This window comes from Coturnix japonica, chromosome 7, assembly GCF_054131305.1.
Source record: "Coturnix japonica strain WE chromosome 7, WE-NBRP24, whole genome shotgun sequence".
NCBI classification, from domain to species: Eukaryota; Metazoa; Chordata; class Aves; order Galliformes; family Phasianidae; genus Coturnix; species Coturnix japonica.
In genome coordinates this window covers 32,498,006-32,518,465 of record NC_140669.1, presented here as the reverse complement: position 1 = coordinate 32,518,465, position 20,460 = coordinate 32,498,006, and the positions used below count along the sequence as shown (strand labels likewise).

The following is a 20,460-nucleotide window of genomic DNA, read 5'->3' as shown; positions in this document are numbered from 1 at the left end:
GTCTCCCCTGAGACTCCTCCAGGAAAATCTAATAGAAGCCCTATTTCCAGAGTTTTTTAGCTCTTTTTATGTTTTCCTTTTTAGGACTTTCCTCATCTTACACCCCACCAGGAACCTCTCAGGCTCCGGGGTAACGTCAGGTTGCGGCAAATGCTAGAGAGCTTCCTGGTGGCCCAGTGCTTCACACCAGCATCCCCCTGCTTTTGTGGTGCCTTTGAACCACTTATAAATAGACTGTGCTCATGCAACTGTTTCATGTGTAACCATGGGACCGAGGGGAAGTGCCTCAGATCTCAGGCACAATGTACAGGCTCTGGTGTCATCCCACCCATCCATCAATGCTGAAACCCTTATGAAATCCAGAAGAGATTCTGACATGCGATTGCTCACTCCATCTTGGGGGTGGGGAGAGGACTTTTTCTTTTAGGGAAGCAAGAGAGCAAGCAAACTGGCAGAACTCCTGCCACAAGGAATGAATTTGCACACACACTTTGATCCCTTTATGATTTTTTTATTTGTGTTAGCCACATCCTCTTCGCTGCACCACTCAGCAAAAGATGCTTTAAATTAGATGAGGCTTGGAAAACACTCTCTTTGTGGCTCCCTCCCCCCAGCCTTGCCTGCCCTCAAGGCTTAGCATTGGTCTGGTAGCCAGAGCTTTGCCTAACATGAAACTGGCACAAACGAAAAGGCGGATAAATAAACGTCCAGGAATCTTGTTTGTCATATTTAATCCATCACGTTTCCCAAACAGCCTGGTCAAAAAAAAATCCTGCAGCAGTGTTTACATCATCCTGATTGAAAGCTACATCCGTGCATATAAATACCATTCCTGGATGTAGCTCCAGTTTCACACGGAGGCAGCTATCACATCCTTGTCTGCCCTCACTGCTGTAAGGAGAAAAGAAAAATGTCTGAATTTCTTCATTCTCCCATTCCTGCCCAATCCAGCACTCACACATTCATTTCTTTTTTGGCCTCCTCTTCCTTAAGTATCACAATGAGCACTGCCCAATGCTGTGATTTCTGGGTATGCTCAGTGAGTGATGAGCAAGTGGAATTCATTAGGGAAATGGTTAATCAGTGCACTAATGAAAGTGGTACTACACAAGCGTTGAAAGCATGCAACCTGGCAGGGCTTGGTGTCATCATATTCCATACACCTGGCACTTGGCTGGGAGCAACAACCATGCCCCGAGCTGGGAAAGAACACCAAGAGCACAGGTCAAGCCAATGCAAATGACTGAGAGAGATTTCCCATTTTAATAACCAGGAGGCAAAACTGGGTGAGGAAAGAAGCAGATTCATCATTTGACCAACGAATGAGGCAGCTGCTGACTTTACATCAAGACAAACAAGGGCAAAGTGATAACAATGGCGAAGCTTAGGAATGCAGAGGGGTCCCAGACATCCCCATCCCATGATCCACAAAACATTTCCCAACAGAACAAACAGCTAAGGGAAAAATTAAAAAGAAAATGGATGGAGAGAATAAGAATTCCAACCTGCCTGGGATAAGATGGTACATTTTGTCCCAAACAGCGTGCTTAACTTATGGCTCCTTTTGTTAAAAGAAAACCAATCAAAACTATCTTTTCCCATTCCACCCTCCCTCCACTTCAGCTTATTTTTCCCGTGGCCAAAATTGTTCATTGCACTGGATGCAAATCATCCCCTGCAAATTGCATTTCTCCACGGTAAATGTTTTCACCAGAGAACGTCCCGCTACGTTGCCTCCAGAGCTTTTCATCCTGTTTGGACTCACATCATGGCATGAAATACTTTGCCCACTCAACTCCATTTGCAGAGTGAACCCAGCATTGCAATGTACTGTTTCTACATTAATGTACTGCAATGACTGGCACACTTACTTGGTGGAAACAGGTACAGTGTTTAATCACACACTTGGCAGCACTGTCCAGAGGTTGGACTTCTAGTCTGTCTGTCTCCAATTTCTTTGCAAAAGGCTTTGAAAAAACTGGGCTGTGACCCAGCCATCCCCTTAAGTTTGGGCTTGTTTCTGAGTTCTTGTAGTTGAAAACATCCATCTGCAAAAGGAAATAATAGCACCTGCTTTATTCAGCTGAGCAGCACAGACATTTCCCAGGTGCCTCCTTGTGCCCCTTGGAATAACAATAAGGCTGTCAGATGATGCACTACAGATAAATCAACATTGCGCCTGCCAGAAAATACCCACCTCTCTATTTTTATAGGTGCCATTAGCATCCTTGCTTCTGAAATTAGGGCCTTACAGAGACATGGGACACTGCTATCTCACGTAACAGCAAACCATATAACTTTATAAGAAGTTTTTAATCCCAGTAAAAGAAATGAGACTGTAAACCCATTTTTACCCTTCCTCCTTCACCTCTTGCCTACTCAAAAGCAGGAGCTGCTTCTGGCCTCCAGATGTCCAACCCACAAACTCTTCCCTTTTGCTATTTTTGCTGCACGCTTTGATCTTTTGCAAATGCTGCTTTGAGGGGGGGAGCAGGGGCTGAGGTTGTGGATGCTGCACCCTGAGCTGCTCCATCCATGCCCCAACCAAGCCACTCATCTTCCTATGCTTTTGCTGCGAAGGGAGGGAAGCATCCACACCCTTCTCTAAGGGTAGGGTGGAAAATGGGAAGAAAGGATGCAAAGAGGGCAGAAGAACAGGCACGAAGGGGCCCTCCTCAAATCACGGATCACAAAAGATGGAACCCCTTAACCTCTGCCTCCCTTCCTCAGAACACTGATCTTACTTATCAGCTTGGGCTTTCCTTTCCCTGAGCTGAGCAGCGGAGCAATGAAGATGGGGCAATGTGCTATGTACAGTGGTGTACACACAGCAGCATAGAAATCACATGGAAATTAGCTCCATGAACCCTGCAAGAGATGGGATGGATTCCCTTGTATCTGAGTCACAGAGGAGAACCTCCATCAAATACAATTTATATTACACTATAATTGTTATATAACATATAATCACAGAATCATTAAGGCTGGAAAAAGACTGCTAAGATCATCCAGTCCAACAGGTGGAGACAGACTCCATTGTCTCTGGAGGTGTTCCAGAACCATAGGGTTGTGGCACTGAGGGATGTGGTCAGTGGGCATGGTGGGGTTGGGCTGACAGTTAACCTTGATAATGGGATGATAATAGCAGGGTGGCAAAGTCTTCGTCAGCAGCAAGTTAGAGTGAACCCAAGTGCAGCAGCCACATATCCAGAAATAAATAGCTACTTGCCTTTGAAAAGCCTCAGGTACACAAGCAAAAGATGCCCTCATACCCACTGCCAACCTTTAAATGAGGTCTGGAAAGGGGTGGATCCTGGCTGCAGCCCTTCCATCATTCAGGTACATTGCATGCACCTGAGCTCCCCTGGGTTGGACCTGCCTTCCCACCAGGTGTTCAATCACTGCTTCAAGCTGTGACTAAGCATTTCCACTACAGCAGGTATTTGATGCTTAAATTGTTCCAGCCTTAAAACAGGAATCACAAAAGCAATTTCAATCACTATGAGTGTAGAGACATAATAGAAAAGCAAAGTGGGACATCTCTGCCCTTTAATTTCTAAGCTGATCTTTGTACTTTAACAGTGTGCTCCAGGACAAGCTGCTTTCCCATAGACTTCTTACTTTTTGACCAATAAACCAAATGCGAGGTCAAATTCACATGTATTTTCCTAAAGGCAGGAAATCTAAGGCCTGACTGTGTCATCCTTACTTTGTGTAGCTGACATGAGACTGAGGAGGTGACTTCCAAGTTCTAATTCAATAGAATAATGGGAATAAATGTATGCATGTATGTGTGGTCCCCTATGCCTGCACACACAGCCCATCTGGGCATCCTTGCAAGCCTGACATTCCATCTCAGAGATGCAGAGAATAACCATTGTGCAAACAGGTGCTTCTTGTATTTGTGTTCACATAGATATAAAAATATGGATATACATATACATACATCCCTGATGTGGCACTGAAACGACTTGCTCTCCATCTAAAAGCTTCAGTTTTGCCCTGAGGGCAAAGCAGGGCTGTGGTGTGCATTACAGACAGATACCACCACAGAAACCTCTCCTGCAGCTGCAGTGACTCTTTCCCTTGCAAACCTATCAGCTCAAGATCAGCGTTCTCTCCCTCCCAGTGCATTCCTGCATCTCCACTGGCTGCATATTTGTGGCTGTTTAGTATTCCTTATTTAGGCATTGGCAGAAACAAAGAATAAGTGAACATAAGAACACATATGCTGAGAAATGCAGTGCTGAAGGGTATCCCACCCTTAATTTAAATAGTAGAACTAAAATATCTCGTGTGTGTACACACACACGCACATATGTCATGGTACTTAAGCAAACGTTAGATCTGCAGACCACTAAGCATTTGCTTCTCCTGTGTCACATTTGGAAGAGTGCTAATGCCTTATGGGAAATGTGGAAGATGTAAATATTTTGTTCCAAAGCAACATATCTCACCACTGCACTTTACTGGATTTCTCCTCCTTTGCAGCAAACAGCAAAGAGAATAATGCACCAAGGTGCATGACAAACTAATTCTATCCCGTTCTATTGGCTACAAAACCATGCAGCCAATATGGATTGCTAGGCTATAATTGCAAGAATTGATCTCAAATCAGCCTGCTTCAGAGCCTGATAGAAGGTCAATCTGGGAAGGAGGGGATGATGTCCTCAGCAGAAGCTGCCAGTTCAAGGCAGCCTTATGGGCTGTGCTCTCAAGGGGACACAAGAACAAGACTGCCTAACAAACAGCAGCTATATAATCATACAATCATTCAGGTTGGAAAAGATCACTAAGACCCCCAAGTCCAACTGCAGCCCACCCCACCATGCCCACTGCCCACGTCCCTCAGTGCCACATATCCACAGGTCTGGAACACCCCCAGGATGGTGGCGCCAGTGCTCCCCGGGCAGCTGTGCCACTGCAGCACCGCTCTTTATGAGGAGAAATTGTTCCTAATAGCCAAACTGAACCTCCCCAAACGTTTCACTAAGCATCAGTGCCCTCAGAAGCAGCTGAGGACTGCTGGAGAAGCAGCGTGCCAGGCCAGCAGAGGTTATCGCTTTAACAGGTTCCGACTGAGCTGTGCTTTATGGCCCTCTCCTGCATTATTGGATATATTCTGGCTTTCCGTGGAGTAAGTGATCTTGCCAAAAAGGTTACTATTACCTCAGCAGCTACTTATTATAGGAGGGCACCAAGCAGTGGTGATGGAGGAATTTTCCATGCTCTCCTGCCACGCTGGGGAGAGCAGCACTTGATGCGCTGAAAATCTTTTGAAAGCAATATCAGATTCCCCAGCAGTATCTTCACCCACTGATTTCACTGCATGATTAAGGTTATTCTTTATATTACACTTGAGCCACTGAAAGGGCTCCATGTGCCTCAGAGCCCGTTGATTTCCATTCCCCTTGTCAGAGCCAGCTGTGAAGGGGAAGGGTGGCTTTTCCTGGACAGCCACCAACCCCACAGGGTTACAGTGACCTCCAAGGCTGCCTAGGGTTAAAATGCATGGGGGAATGAGTGCTCCGAGGAAGAATTTATGAACCCTAATAAAACTGCTGGGGGAGGAAAGATCATCAGGACAAACTGAAAAATGTTTCAACATTTGCATTCTTCCACCTTCTGTCCTAGTGAGGCTGTGAGACGGTCTCCCTCATGTCCTGCCAAGAAAAGAAATGGCCATAAAACTGCTGATATCATTTTCAGTCCACCCCCAATCTGAATCTGCTAACCTCATCCCTGCTTCCCGCTCGGAGAGTAGGAAATGGTTCAGGTTAAATTAGCGTGGAAGCTGGAAAGCCTGGAATTGGATTCATTTCCCTGCTGGCCCTCAGTGGGCTCCAAAGGGAAAAGCCTCCGGGCAGAAATGGAGCACAAAACCTCCTGCCAGGCCTTCTCCCACTTACATGTCTCAGCGCTGCACCTTGCAGGTTCTGCTTTAGCACTTAGCTGGTGCTGGGAGAGGTGGTTTTGCTTTCCTTCAGCCTTTGCAAAGGGACTTCCAGGGCAAACAAAATAACTGGCTGGGATAAATGTGAAAGCAAAAAAAGGCATCGCTTGGTAGGTGAGAACATCACCTTTTCCATTGCCAAGGGACCCCCTCTTGATGGAAACTTGCTCCCTGCCTCTCCAGCCACCAGGGTTACTGCCTGTGAGATGGCAGCACTCATTGAGATTATTAGCCTTTGTGCCTTCACTTTTCAGGGTTTTAAATGTGGGGGTGGGATACCCAGAATGACCAAAAGGAGCTAAGTATACAGTTCTGCTCCAAAGAACAGATGAAAGCTTCCTAGAAGCAGCTACAAGGAGGACAGAGGGAGGCTGGAACAAGGAGGAGAGATACACAGGGTATTCAAGGCATCTATAGATCAAGGCATCTGCAGATGGATCAGGAGGCAATTGCAGCACTCTCAGAATGCTGCTTGGAGTCAGAACCCCACGCCCACTCCAACATTTGTCACACAGCACATCCTCCTTCCCTTCGCACTCACACATTGGTTTTGTTGAGAAAATAGATGCCCAAACTGTCCCTGGAGGTCCCAGAGGAAATGGCTTTATAGGACTCCAGTGGATGCATAAAATAACTTCCACTTAAAGGCAGGCGCTGGCTCAGCACTTGCGAGCCTGAGACAGATCAAACACTTCCGAGCAGCTCCCATGTTATTGGTCCTCCAGCTCAGATGTTCCCAGCCAAATCTTTATCCTCCGCTTCTAAAAGCTGGTTCCACTTTACAGTCAGGAATAAAATCCCTAAAAACACACAGTGATGGATGAGCAATACTTTCCCCACTCCATGAAGGCCTGGCACTGGGCTGGAGGCCAGGACACGGAGGCATCTCCCGCAAAGGGGCAGAGCAGTTTTATCCAGACCCCTCAAGTGCTCTGAGTGTCAGAGCCAGCTCAGCACCGCTGCCTTTGCAGCCAACCCTTGGGGCACAGGCACACCAGCAGAGCTGTCTGGCTAACAAGCGTCTGCACAACACATTTTTCATTCTTTTGACCCCTCATCTCTCATTTTTCCAGCCTCTGTGGATGGGTGACTTACTGATACCTGGTTTCCATCTCAGCCCAGATCAGTCACATTTTTAAGGGGCTGAGATACTGCAGGGCTTTCAGAAACGGTGCTGGAAAGGGGATGGGAAGAGCAGATTAATCCTGGTGGCCGCAATCTTCACACTTTGGGATAAGGCCATGTGCAGCCCAGAGAAAGAAAAATAGCGCAAGGTAAAATAGCTCTCTCACTCACAAAGCTATGCTAATCTGCACCAGCTGGTGCTCCGATAATATTTTTGATTAAAAAAAAACCCCATTTTGAGATTTTTTCCCTCCCCTACCCCTTCTCTGCCCTTTCCTTGTGTCATAGCTCAGGCATGGTATAAAGGGGAACATACGTAGCAGACATAAATGCCAGATGAAAGAAGAAAGAAATATCCACACCCAGCTAACAGCCCTACCTAAAGCTGTATTCTCCACCATCCAACTCCATCCCATGCAAAGAGCCTCACCCTTCCCGCAGCCTCGTTTGTGTCTCTACAGGAGCACAGAGCTCAGAGAAATCTGTACCAAGGCCGTGGGACTTGAGTCAGTAAGTTGTGATGATGCATCCAACTAAGGAAATGAAGAAGAATGGACTTGACCATTCATTACGTTTTGGCAGGTACCTAGAGACGCTTTGCAGAAGTCAATGATCTTGGCCATCAAAAGGAATGTTTGCCAGCCTCCCAGACAGACGTGGCCATTTTGTCATATCCAAAGGAGGGAGATGTCAGGATTCATATCAGTTTCACACTGATTGCAAGGTATGGTTAGACCTAGGGTCACAGCACAGCCAAGGGGCTGACAGCAGGAGATGAATAAAGGACAGGGCTGCAGTTAAGTCTGTAAATAAGCCTTAGGTCCACGCAGGAGACTAAGACAAGAGCATGTAGCCAGGTCATGTGGTAAAATGGAGACCCTGAGCCCAAGGTTTACGGGTTGGGGATTCCTGATGTGGCTATGTGGGGGAATTAAGACCCATTGGTACCACCCAGAATCTGACACAGAGACATCCATGAGGTCTGATCCTCTCAGATTATGGGCAAAGCTCTCTTTCCTTGGTGTATTAGTTGACCTCTGTCTCTCACAGAGTGCACCTGAGCACGTTTTGCAGTGCAAATCTTGGTGACTGCTACCTTGCAGATACAGCATTGCCCAGCTCCTACAATTGCTCTGGAAGATGCAAAAGCGTGGGATGGATGTTCTGTGCACTGAGCTCCATTAACTGGTTCACGGATGAAAGCTTCTGGAAGTCCACTGCTTGCTTCCATCTGTCATTTATCTGCATTCCTCCCACGGAGCCAGCAGAGTTTATTTTTTTTTAACCTACAGTTGGATAATAAGACAGATGTCCACACTGGGTCTCATTTTGAATAGATCTAAACTGAAAACAAATGTATTTAGTTGGGATGAATAAATGGCGTGCGTTTTTCCTGTTCTAGAACATCTGACTAATGAAAGAAAGAATAGCTGGCTCCCATTTTATTTTTCGAGGGAGCTACCTTAGAGATGGGAAAGTGGAGTATCCATTGAAGTACCAATTGAAGTAAAGGGATTCTCAGAGTAAGAAGCGACTTTTGTGATGTTTCCATAGTGCAAAGTAAAATGTGAGACAATATTGATGACAACATGCACAATGCAAGAGAAGCGGGGTTTTCCTGCTACCTCCCAGCTAGATCTTCTGGGATGGGCTTAAGTCACCCAGCACAGAGATGAAGTGTTTGGATGGGGAACAGGGCACCGCCTTGATGGAAGTTGAGTTACTTACAGAGTAAGGACATATTCTTATTCCTTTTAAAGCCCAAGGCAGCATTGCTAAGGTGGAGGCCAACTCTTGAACAGAGATCAGAACCACCTAGGATCAGGGGGAAACAAAAGGAAGAAAACAAGCAGGGGGTGATGTGGAGTAGCAGAGGAAGGCAAGGCTCAGATCAAAGGAGAAGGGCAGCCCCAGAGCCACCACGCTGCCTCTGAAGACAAAGAGCTGCTGGCTCTGATGGGGTTTCCCCACCGGTCCCAACACACACCCTTGTATGTGGGGTCTGTTTGGACAGCTGGGTGTCACTGACCCCAGGTACTCAGAGTGCTCGGTGGGCTCAGCAGTGCCGGCAGCTCAAAGGGGGGCAGCCCGAAGTGTGTGTGTGTGTGGTCAGGGCACTGTGCTCCTTCCCAGAGCAAGGGATTACAGACAGCACAGCTGAGAAAGTCAGAATGCTCCAGAAAGGAGCAGGAGGATTCAGCAGTGCAACCGCCTGGCGTTAATCAATAGGGTCTATTGTATCTTTTTCTAAAGCAGTCATCAGTGATGCATTTGCGCTTATCTCATGCCCTTGAAGTCCTAGATATCACTGATGTCTTCCTGTCCACGTGGATCTCTCTACAGCTGAAAAGGGCAATTGAGTCAGCCCAGCCCAGCCCAGGCTAGCAAAAAGAGGAGCAAATCATCTGCCATCTCTCAAATGCAGGAGTGGCAGTCACAGCAGAACTCGGGCACTGTGTTTAAGTCTCTTCCTTATCCCAGCTGCGTTTTGGCTTAACGCTGAGAGGGACTCAATGGCATTCATTGACTATCTCTTGCTTCGTTAACAGAAACTGACGCAGCACGCATGCCATGCTGGATGACTCCAAACATCATTTCAGCATCTGGAAGACACAGCTGCCCTCTGGCACTCCTGAGTTAGAGAAACAGCTGAACTCCTGAGGCCAAAATGTCAGCCTAAGGGAGGTCCTTCTCAAACTCCTCTCCCTGTTTTAATTTCCCTTAGCACATTACTTGCCCTAAGAGCTTTGCTTCACTTGTTAGGTTTGGCATCTCTTTTGTACTATTTTTGGAGGATTCCAGAATACGCTTCTGATTTTGGCCATCTTCATTTTCTTCTTATAATTACTAATAATATTTTTCCTTCCATTCACTGGATTCATTCCCATGTTGGCTGCAAGGCTTCGCTTCAACACCAATCACTGTTTAATTCAACCTTCTTCTCTTTCAGGAGCACCTCCTCATAACACTGCTGCAAGTCCATGGAAAATGGCTTGCAAAGCACCTTTAAATTTATCCCAGTGCATTCCTTCTTTCATAAATGCTTTCCATCCCTCTTCCATGAAGTAGAAGGGCCCCCATGCCATATGCTTGACAGGACACAGGGAGAGGTCCAAACCTCAGGAAGCCTAAAATAGACTTCCTTCCCCCCACCCCCAAAATGCTGGGATTTTGGAGTTTGATGCAGTGGGATATCATTATTAGAGCAGAATGGATATTTGGAGCTGTCCCAATCTAAACAGTCCTCTCTCAGTTTAGATCACCCCACATTTATTTCTTAAGCACCAGGAAACAAGAGAAATCCTAAGGTTCCATCAAGGAAAGACTTAAGAGTGGACATATCTACCAGAACTAGGGAAGCAAAAAGTGGAAGAAGAAAAGTATGGCAAACATTTCCCATTGCTTCCTTTGGTGTTCAATTGTGTTCAGTCTTCAGCTTCATGATATAGAAAAGTCCACTCTCTTTTACTCTTGGCAAATAAAGTCAAGAATCAGTAAGCTTAGGTCAAATTAAGTCTAATTATGGAATCCTTGTGCCTCACAAAGCAAGGATGAAGTTCCTTCTGTCTTCAGCACTTGGTCTTCAGGCTCCATGTTATCATCTTGGAAAGCTGACCAAACCTCCCCAAGTGCTCTAAAGGCAATGACAGCTCAGTCTCTCTGCTGTATGACGTGTTTCTAAGGATGCCCACATTCACACTGATTTCAGTGCTGCTGGTCTACCAGCAGATAACTCAGGTCAGAATCTGATATGGATGGAGAAGGGAGGACATCTCCTTTGGCCTGTGTATTGACAACACGCAGCACAACAGAGACACAGAAAGGAAAGTTATTCACCCCAGCTGAGTAAATATCTGGCTGCAGCTGGCCAGAAAACAGGCTCTGAGAGAGAAAGGACCTGCACGAAGGAAGACAGAGGGAAAGAAAGAGATCTCTGAAGGCAAATGCAGTATTCACTTCAAGACAATGCAACTAAATCCCTGGATATGTTCTACCAAGCCTGATCTCAGTGAGGGAATCCACAGCTGGGGAGGATGAGAGTAAGGCACGTATGATGACAACCGCAATCATTTCTCAGTATGCAGAGACACGGGCAGGTTGGAGATATGGAAGGCTACTGAAGATAAGGAGGCTGGGACAGATCTTTATAGTTAGTGCTCCAGCTGTCATGAAGATGCTGGTGCCTCAAAGGAAATGCCTCTCCGAATCTAAGCCTATCCCTTCCCTTCCCTTCCCTTCCCTTCCCTTCCCTTCCCTTCCCTTCCCTTCCCTTCCCTTCCCTTCCCTTCCCTTCCCTTCCCTTCCCTTCCCTTCCCTTCCCTTCCCTTCCCTCATCTGAAACAGTGTTTTTTGCTGTCAAGTACACCATGATATGCAAGAAACTCCACCAACAAACAGTAACATTGCAGACAGGATGTATGCAATGTGTATGCGTCTTTTCTTTTTTCTCCTGCCTGTATGTGCTCTAAGAAAAGGATAAATGGGAACATAAGATACTTGCCAAATGGAAAAGCACCAGGAAAGTGATAAGCTATTCCCAACAGGCTTCCCTGGGGATAAGGGAGATCTTCAGGGCAGGAGGAAATGAAGGATGCCATTAGAGAAGGTAGCTGATACTGGCCCTTATAAAACCTTCCCAAGGAATCTGCCTTGGCGATTTTTTCCCACAGCATTAACAACACACTGTAATAAAAACGTCAGCAATGAAATAACACAGCTTGTCCTCAGACCCCCACCTCCCCACCACCTTTCCTGACTGAAGAAGCATGATGATATGTTAAGGCACCAGCGAGTTTTCCAATAGTAAAACAGGGGAAAACTTCATTTTGGACACCTGGAGTCCAACACAACGTAGGCTGTGAGTGAAAGAAATGCACCTGCCTCCACATAATGGCTGCACTGTGCAATCAGGTGAAAATTCATCTTTTTTTTGTGTGTGTGGCTGCGATATGAACTTGAACTCGATATTCCTCCCTGCCCTACCAAAAGGCTCCCCAGACCTCCATAAAACCACACTGTGCAACGGGCCAGCCTGAAGTGATTTATAGCTCTGGGTGAAAATCAGATGAAATTCAGTTGTTTCCCATTCAAGCTTGAAACGAAGTGAACTTTGGCAGAGTTCTGCTTGGGCTTTGCTTTGGGTGAAACCAAAACATGAAAGGGGGATGAGGAAAGAGTGGAGAGAGGAACCAGGTACACCAAAGTGGGAAACTGTTTTCTTGAACTCATGTGAACCCAAACCACTGACCTTCACACACATCCAAGGCTCTCTCTACACCGGCTCATAGTACATAAATCTAACACCGAACTTGGAACTGAGCTTCAGCGTGGCTTAAACCACATGCAATTAGCCTGATTAAAGACTTGGGGACCTGGTTAGATCCTGCCTGCACACTGATGTATAACTAGGAGAAAACTCGTGTTGCCAGCAGCTGCTGCCACTTTTACAGTGGGGTGCAGTCTGGGGCCACGTGCACAGGGAAGTTGCATGCTCAGGCTATTCATAAAGGCAGGAAAACTGTTCACTGTGAAGACGAAATGCATTCAAGAAGCTCACATGCTTTCTGATCATGCTGTAGCAGGCATCAGTAAAGGCGACTAGCTGACATCGCTGCCAAAAAGGCATAAGCTGGGGTGGGGGGACTGCTGGAACCCATAAGTATTCAAAAAGAAAACAAAACCTGGCAACATTTGCCAAGTGAAACCAGACTTTGGTGATTATTTCATAATTATCCATGGTTAAGGGGCCAGAAAAAAAAGAGAGAGAGAGAGAAAAAAAAAGGTATTTAAATGGGTTTGTTTGTTTGTTTGTTTGAGCACAATTGCTAATGGTGATGGTTAATGGGGAAAAAAATAGGGAGATGTGTGCAACTGACAGACAGCCCTAACCTCCTCTGCACGAGATGCCACGTCAACCAGCAAAAGCCACAGCCCTATGGCTACAGGCCTCACATGAATTTTATCCATAAGCTGATGCTTCGAATCCTGGGTGGTTGCCAGGAATACCTCTATTAAAACTAATAAAAATGAGATAGAATACAAAACAAAAGACAAAGAAGACAACCCGAAGGGTTTGTTAAATCTATTTCTCAGTGAGCCATTTTGTGTCTCTGCTGTTGGCATGGAGGGTAAAGCCAAATAAAAGGCACACTGCTTTCACATCTTTTAAGTACGCAGTTCTAAGAATGCTCGTGGGATGCTCTGAAATTGCTTTGATCCCACTGCCTCCAATCTGAAGGATGTGAATGTGTTTGTGAGCAACAAACCTATTCTCTGACCATCCCAAAGCCATATGCACCCTTAATGTTTCTGTGATTCCGTTCTATCTCTAGTATCCTTCCAAAGCATCAATGGGAGACTCAGCACAACTCACCAGTACTGTAGTGGCAATGTCTTTGAGCAATGGGATCCACTCCAGGATGTCAGAAACATTACTTTCATCCAGTAGCCATAACCTGGCCTGTGTGAATAAGACCCTCGGGAAGGATTGTGTTCTTTCATGGCAGCATGGTGAAGGGCAAAGCACCTGTTTAAGCTGCAGCCAGATAGCTACAGAGAAGAAATTATGGATACATTTCAAAGAGGAAGGACAAACAAGCACAGGGATTCATTTTCTGGAGACCAGCTAGTTCAAGTCTTCCTGCCTGGGAAGCAATCTGCTTTTTTTCCTAGGAAGAAACATACAGGACAGTTTGAGGACCTATCGGAGAAAATGGAGGGTGAGGAAATTCCTAGAGAAGCCATTTAAGACTTAATGGTTGCTGCCACTTTACGAAGAGGGCCAATGCCAACTAAAGGAAGAGCAGCCTCCTCACTGGTTGCCACCGCAGAAGGGCCCAGCAGCCAGAGGAGCAGCACATGGTTGCAGCAGATCCCCCCAGGGACGCTCTATTCTTTGCAAGCAGGTCCAGATCCATATGGTGACACTCGCTGTTTGGAAAGGCCCTGTTCAGGCAATAACTGTCCAAGGGGCACTTTGACAACTGCCTTGTTGCAATTGCCAACAGGCACTGACATAGCTGAATTTATACCTAAGCTTTATCTGTTGCCTGCAATTCTAATTTGTGGTTTGTAAGCTATAAAACTCCAAGTTTTCCAGGCAGTAACAGGAAAAAAAAGTGACGATTGACTGTTATTGCTGCTTCTCTCTTTTTTTTTTCCACTAGAGCCGTTCCTCATGCAGTTGTAACCAAATAGTAACCAAATAGGCTGCCTAATGGCCAGTGCTGTTTATTCCAAAACAGTATGGATTTCCCATTTGTAATTCAAAAACCATAGGGTGTAACTTTCCTTGCTTGGCATGAAACGTGGTCATGCTTCTAGGACACAAGCATAGAGACAGTGCCTAAAGAGAGATCAATAAGCTGTCTTTCACTTTGGTGAATGATAGGTTTTAAAAGCACCTCCAGCCTAAGCTTCAGAACAGCCATTTGTTTCCCATAGTGAATATTTACTAGACTTTACACAGCTAAATACTTTTCTATTCCCTGTCTCACATTCATTTCTCATAGTGGCCCCATGCGTAGCCCGTTTCCATTTACACTTGAAGCTGTTTTTTGAGACAAGCTTCATCGACACCAAACCAAAAGGAAATCACAGGATTAGAAAATCTTACCATCTTTTCCTGTGAGATGGAGGAGAAAATCAGAACAATCTCAAGGAGATTGAAGGAAATTTCTGCACGAGGAGCACTAAGAATTGCAATAAAATGCACGAAAAGCAAGTGGTTTCCTCTCAGTGGAATACAGTGGAATGACGAGTAGAATACAGCCTCAAGATGAACCAGGGGAGGTTCAGATTGTACCATCATAAAGGATTTATTATTCATAGGGTGGCCAGGCAATGGAGGGGCTGCTCGGGGAGGTGTTGGAGTGTCCATCCCTGGAGGTGTGTAAGAGATGTGTGGATATGGTACATGAGGACATGGCTCAGTGGTTGGACTTGATGATTTCGTGGATCATTTCCAACCTAAATGATTCTGTGATTCTCTGACTCCATGACTTACAGAGGAGTAGGTTCAATGTGCATCACCAGGAGTGGTTTAGACAAGCTTTGTCCTCTCCACGAGCAAAGTGGTGGGATTCCCTTTAGACTCCCTGCAGGCATTCAAGGCCAGGCTGGATGTGGCTCTGGGCAGCCTGGTCTGCTGGTCGGTGACCCTGCACATAGCAGAGGGGTTGAAACTGGATGATCACTGGGGTCCTTTTCAACCCAAGCTTTTCTATGATTCTATAATTCCCTTTTCAGTAAATGCTTTGGAGCACAACTAACGAGAGGATATGAGACAAGACAAGGAGCACTGAAGCCCATGTGGGCACAGGGTTGTGCCGTGCCTAGGAGACCATGGCAGAAGAAAAGGCAAAGCCCAGGGTCCCCAGCACCCAGTGGGAATGCAGTGAGCACCCAGGCAGCTGCAGGGTGGGACGGCCAGGCAGAAGCACAAGGCCCAGCCTAGGAGCAGCTCAAGGGGCCACGAAGCATTTTGGCACGCAGGCCCTCCTCAGGAGCCAAGGGGCAGAGTGGAAAAGCTTCCTCACAGGCAAATTACCTCGGCGGGATGCTAAAAGATATTCCCATTGCCTGCAAAGCTGCATGCCAAGTCTGGTGTTTGTTTGTGTCTGTGTTTATTTCTCAGAGACTTTCTTTCTCTGCACCCCAGGGAACTGGCTGGATGTGAGCTCTGGCCCTCTCATGGAACAAGGATTAACTCCTGGATCCTGGCAGTACTGAGATGGGCTCCTGCTCAACTATAGGCTGACAAAATGACCACAAGGCAGAAGACACCCAAAAAAGCAGATGCTGCATGCCTCCCATCTGTCCAGAGGCCCAAATAAGTTGGGTGTATCCCCCGCCTGCTCTGCACTTGGTTTATCAACTGCTTTATCATTGCCTCAGCTGTCTGAGGCCATTTCTGCCCTGTGGTGACTTTCAGCATGTTGATTATTTCCAGCGTGAACCAAGATGACCATGGACTTGTAGGGCCCCTGATTCAGAGTGCCTTGTTGAATCTGAAGGCAAGGAGGTGGTTCAGAAGCAAGAGCAAAAGGCACTGCACTGTCTCAGAATTCACAATAAAACGGTGTTTGCTGGAGACCAGATTTCCATTGGGCTTTTGAATTCCTGAGCTGATTAAAATCTTCTGGTGCAAATTGATTTCTCTCCTCCGATGGACCATGCCTACTCCCATAAAGGGAGCCTCTGACCTATTCTTTTAGAGGCTACTTTTAAGAGAGCATGAGTAATAGCTGAAACACGTGGGGACTTCAACATTTGGGGTAGTTTCGTGAAAAATCCCTTCTCCCCACCCCACTGGGGACAAACCAACGTCAGCAACTTAGTTGCATGGAAATGAATCGCCAGCCGTGGGCTTTCCGCATCCCAACATCACACATTCCTGCTAGCAGTGAGTCACAAGGAGCACAGATGGCACTTGCCCACAGCGACCTAGCTGAGACCTGGGGAGATCTGAATAGAAAAGGTGACGTGAAGGAAAAACCTGAGTCACTGAGAAAATGGGGAGTCCATCCCGGGTCTGGAGGCTTCTTGGCTCGCATCTTCCCATGGGACCAATGTGCTGCTGAGCGCAGCATGCATCTGAGTCACATCAAACCAGAGAGCTCGTTGCCCTCTCCCTTTTCTTGCTGTCTACAGAGAAGGCAAATGGGAAGTTTTAGGCCTTTATCTTGAAGACTGCATGCTGGATAGTTGCCTGGATAGAAACTTCAAGTTACCTTCCTGAGAGCTGATGCTGCACTGCAGAGCAGAGCTCTAGACTTGAAATGCCAACTGCTCAAGAGCCAAACATGCACCCAAGCAGAGAAGGCTATTTATCCAATTCTCCTTAGTAGCCTAAACCCCACTTGAAATCAAGGTGGTCTGTGGAAGAACAGAAGATCCATTTGATTTGTAATCTAAACTTCTAATGACATTCATGGCGTATGAACCATTTTCCATGGAAATGTATCTGCAGATATGCAAGCCAGATGCACTGATTTAATTAGCCCGCACAACATCTTTAGCTATGTTTCAACATCTGACCCATGCTAAAAAGATCGGGTACTTCAAAGCCATGTGACTCATTTTTTTCATAAAAGAGAAAAGAAAAACCAGAAAGCAAATTCAAAGCGGACACCCATCGACATCCCCTTCGCCAGCCTATTTACCATTTCCACAGCCGCTGGAAGCGAATGCATCGCCAGTTAGATCATTTCTTCCAAATGGCAGGGTGGTGTTGTCCATATTCGTGCTGGACCCTGAAGAAGGTCCCACGTCAATGCATACGGAGCCAAGGCTATCCAGCGGGTTCTGTGCTGGTTTGAAGCGGAATGGTGAATACTCACTATGTAGCCGCAGCGTTTTAAATGCTGGGGAGCAAACATGAAATTCACTGCACCTCACATTGGCAATGAACCTTTTCTCAGTGCTATGGAAATCTCAGTGCTCAAACTTCCTTTAACAGTCCCACTTCTTATCTCTTAGCATTATAGGATTCATCTGTATCTGCCCTCTTTTCTTTTGGCCCTTCTCCATGCAGTTGCACACTTACAGAGCAAAGGGAAACATTGCACCAGCAATGGGAACAGTAAAACTTCCTAGACTTGTTTGCATTGGCACAATGTCCTTCACTGGCATCTTTGCATCATTCATAGCCTACAATGCATAAATTACTTATGATTATCACTAAACCAAAGGTTTCCTGACTAAACACAAAGTTCACTGAACGCCCTGCAAGAACAACAACTGCTAAGATGGACCAGACCATCTCAGGATGCCAAGTTCTCAACCTACAAAGTTCAGACAGGCTAAAGGCAAGAGCTTTGCTTTGAGCAAAGGGCTCTTTGGACAGGATGCCACAGTGCTGTGCCATGAAACCCACATAACTGCTGAAGAAGGGAGGGAAAGAGCAGCCAGCACATGTGAATGTGCAAATAACCCACCTCCAGACAGCTGGTAGCCAACAGCTCTGGGGAAGCAGAAATCTCCTTTGGTGCTCTGTCTTTAAGAAAGATGCACTAATGGAGGTTGGTCATTATAGGAACTGATATCAGGAGAGGAGCTGTGGTAATTGAAAACTCCTGCTTTCCAAGGTAGTATTTATAGGAGGCTTTAACGGTCCCTTTGATGAAGTAAGGACTCAGATGCCCTTAAACAACAGAAGGTCTTACAACACATTTACTTTAAAGGAAAGTTCCTTTCCAGCTCAACAAGAAGAATCTGGAGGTGAGTGTCTAAGTGCTACAGGGTGGTGCTGAGATGTGAGGAAGCCTTCACAAAGCCTTACACAACGTCACAATGACTGCAGCCCCTCCAGACAGCTCTTGTTATAATTAAAAACAATATTGTTCAACATCACGTTATATTTCTTCCAGTGGAAATGTATGGGAGGAAGTCATTTGAAAGAAAAGCCTTTTCATAAAAACCTAGATTTTGTGGAACACAGCACTTGGTATTGTCACGTGGAATTGTTGGGGTTGGTTTTATTTCATGCTTGGCTTCCTTTCTGTTTTTTACTGTTTTTCATCACGTGGCGAGAACAATATACCCTATTTTTCTGGGCATAAAAAAGACTTGAGAAGGGTTCTGTTACATGTTTATAAATAGCTACAGGAAAGTGGGAGGCGAATGGATGAAGCCAGGCTCTTCTTGACGGTGTGCAATGATAGGACATGGAGTAATGGCCTAAAACTTGAACACAGGAAGCTCCTCACTAACACATGGAAGAACTTCTTTACAGTAAAGCTGGTGGAGTACTGGAATTGGTTGCCCAGAGTGTCTCCCTCTATGGAGATGCTCATGACCTGGCTGGACTCCTACCTGTGTGACCTACTGCAGGGTACCTGCTTTAGCAGGGGGGTTGGACTCGATGATCCCAATCAAAACCCAGCAGTGGATGCCAGTAGCAGCTTAGAAATAAGAAAAATAAATGCTTGCATTATTGCACCATAGGACAACTTATTATTATCATAGAATAATACTGATACGGTCAGATAAAAGGGAAAGTGGGCAGAATCAGCTTTTGTACTGACATGAAGCGTTCAAATGCTGAAAATTAAGGCTTGTTGGTTAAAACCATGTGCTGTGCGAAATGAAAAACCCATATGAATCTGTTACTACATCCCATCCACTAATAAAAATGGCTTCAGAAAGGTCAGAAACATCCACAAAACAATTGATCCTGTGCCTCCTTAGCATTCTGGGCCTCCAAACGGGACACCACAGCTCTCGATGCCATAAATGACCCTGCACGGGGCTAAGAGCTCAGTGCTTTTAAGGCGACTTCTTAATTTAACTCGCAATTTATGAAGGCGTTTTACCATCCTTCAAGTCTCATTTTCCCTGAGCAAACGCAGACCCCTCTTTGCAGAACGTCAACTAAATGGATATCGCCAAATTATTAAAATTAAAGGCAAGCGCAGAGTTGGCCAAATGAGTTATGGCTGGAAACCAGCTTCCACATTCCCCTAGTGGCTTTCAGATGATTGTGGAAAGATGCCATCGGAGTGTCTGCAAGCATCGCCTCACCCTGGTATGTTTGGAAAGCTTATAGAAATCCTGTGTCACAGGGAGTGTGCTGTGTGCTGGTCATACATCATCCCACTGCTTTCTGAGGGGACACCTGAAGCCATTAATCAGCGCTAATGGCAGGTTTACCTTGCCCGTTGTAGCTTTAATTCTCCTCCTGATTTCATAATGATAGAAGGTGGCTCAGAATGGAGATGTAATGGCTGCTTCCATCAGACTGGGCCAGGTGCCCATCTTATCCAAATTGCCTTCAGTGCATCTTGTCCCCTGCTGTTGACTTTGTTATATTTTGGCTGCATATGCATAGCAGTGGATCCCCAGAGACTCCTAGTGCCACCTACCTCCGCTTCCTTCATGCACAAAGCTTTCAGGCAAAGGCTTACTCAAGCCCTCTGTTAAGTCACAGCCTTCAATAAGCATATGTTTGATAGGTAACGTGAACATCCAGCATCTTACCTGTGGGTTTCCACTGATGGGCAGCCAGCTTGGCCAGCACTTTCCTTGGCCACTTTAGTAACTTCTTAGGATAACGATCACAGCACACATGGAGCTCCTGGCCAGGCGTTCTCAGACGGGATGATTTGCTGTTGGAAAGATTTGTTGTGCCTTTTACAAACACCAGATGCTCGGTGACGAGAAAATAAAGCATACTTTCCAGTAAACAAAAGCAGGTTTCGTTTGTCTCTAAAGCATAAACAAAACAAACAAAACCAAACCAAGAAGAAAGGGGAAAAAAAGGAGGGGGGAAAGTGCAAAACAGAGCTTGTATATATGAGTCAGGGGGAGAAAGTGGTGAAAGAAGTGAGAAGTGTGTGTACCTGGGGATGGATTAACGGGCTCTGTGGTGCAACGATGGCCTC

At 46.1% G+C, this 20,460-nt stretch overlaps 1 long non-coding RNA gene across 1 annotated transcript; it reads right to left on the bottom strand.

The window, feature by feature from the left end:
• Nucleotides 1–502: 502 nt before the first annotated feature.
• On the bottom strand, nucleotides 503–20,186 carry LOC146760158 (uncharacterized). Its single transcript, XR_014948151.1, has 3 exons — nucleotides 20,057–20,186; nucleotides 1,872–2,048; nucleotides 503–891 (listed from the first exon to the last, which is right to left on the bottom strand). It is a non-coding gene; the product is annotated as an uncharacterized LOC146760158 (long non-coding RNA).
• Between the last annotated feature and the right edge of the window lie 274 nt (nucleotides 20,187–20,460).